This window comes from Octopus bimaculoides, chromosome 12 (assembly GCF_001194135.2).
Source record: "Octopus bimaculoides isolate UCB-OBI-ISO-001 chromosome 12, ASM119413v2, whole genome shotgun sequence".
NCBI lineage: Eukaryota > Metazoa > Mollusca > Cephalopoda > Octopoda > Octopodidae > Octopus > Octopus bimaculoides.
In genome coordinates this window covers 30807786-30809354 of record NC_068992.1, presented here as the reverse complement: position 1 = coordinate 30809354, position 1569 = coordinate 30807786, and the positions used below count along the sequence as shown (strand labels likewise).

General features: G+C 36.2%; 1 protein-coding gene across 6 annotated transcripts in view; it reads left to right on the top strand.

Annotated features, from left to right (window-relative positions):
• Nucleotides 1–1569, top strand: part of LOC106869914 (protogenin A) — a 1534154-nt gene that overhangs the window by 39978 nt on the left and 1492607 nt on the right. The window lies entirely within an intron of this gene.

The following is a 1569-nucleotide window of genomic DNA, read 5'->3' as shown; positions in this document are numbered from 1 at the left end:
TGTGTGTGTGTGTGTGTGTGTTTGTGTGTGTTTATAAATACTTATATGTGCGTGTGGGTATGCAGACACAGAAACGAACACACATACACTTAAATCACATAACCATATGTGTTTCGAATATTTTTATTTTGCAGTATATTTCTATTCATAAAAAAAGAGACCACGATGATTACATACACAGGCAGACTTCAGTTCATGTCCGTTGCAGACATTTTGGCGTCTGCGATAAAATAAAATCTGTTCCATCTATTTACCTTGCTGCATAAGGTTCACTGCTCATATTTTCAGTAACTATTGTCCCGTTACGCTCTCAGCTCAACTAGCTCTTATTTTGACCTTGCTTTTTATTCTTCAGCGATCGATGACATGAGTACTAACGTACGCATAAAACACTGTGTCCTCAGTTTTACTTCAAATATAGCTTTACTTGTAGACACGTAATGCCGCAGATGTTCTTGTGGAAAAAGTGCCAAAAAAATTTGAGTTTTTTATATCCGTAGCCAGAAACTTTTATCACATCGTTAACAAAGCAATTTTTTTACTCGGGATAGGAAACCCTAATTGAAATGACGAGGAGCGTCAAGGAAAATGTCATCTATGTCAATTGAACTTCTTCGTTTCAAACAAGTCATCCACTAGGAAACATTTTTTGCCATGATAAACGAGGAAAAATATATAGGTTTACGTTGCAGAATGTATATGATGATCAGTATATAGCACAATGCCAATAAATGGTTGTTGATGTCAAGTAGCCTGTCTAAATTGCATTAAAATTGCTTTTCTGTGGATCTGGATAGTGAAAAGGACGTGACAAGGAAACGAATAGAATAATGAAACTCGTTCTGAGTCGTGCTGAAAGAAACTGGGCATCAACTTATGTAGATCCTTCTAGCGAGTCTCACTCTTTTAAGAGCAGTGTTCAATTCGAAGTAATATTTTCAGTTTTCAATCTCTCAGGTATTTTGAGACTGAGTAGTTTATTTTATGCCTGTCGTAATTTAAAAATGCTCAAAATCTACATCTCTTTGACTTAACCAGATATTCTGTATTCCTTCATGCGATATGACATACTTGATTACGTTTCATGTCACTAATATAATTTTATGTTATGAATTAAACACCTAATTTTCTCTCCTGTACCAGATGGAAATAAAATGTATATTATTAGATTTAACAACTTCCACACTTGCCTATCTCATATCGTGTTTCAAATCCCGCGGCACCCATTTACAAACAAAACTTTCCGATACACTCGTAACGGATTTGAGTCAAGGGCGCAGTAAATGGATTCCAGCTGCATGGCTGATTTTAAATACCTTGACAAATCGTCATACATCAGACGTTGATTTTGTTACTTGTATCATACCCGTAAACAATCTCCAGTCGTCGTTGTGAAGATCTAAATTATGACTCGAATTTTCTGGTTAGGACCAGAAAACTATGAAAAATTTCTACAGAGTTCATGCGCATTCCATGTATGGGTGATTGCATTCAGGTATGTTGTCATGAATATGTGTGTGTGTGTGTGTGTGTGTGTGTGTGTGTGTGTGTGTGTGTGTGTGTGTGTGT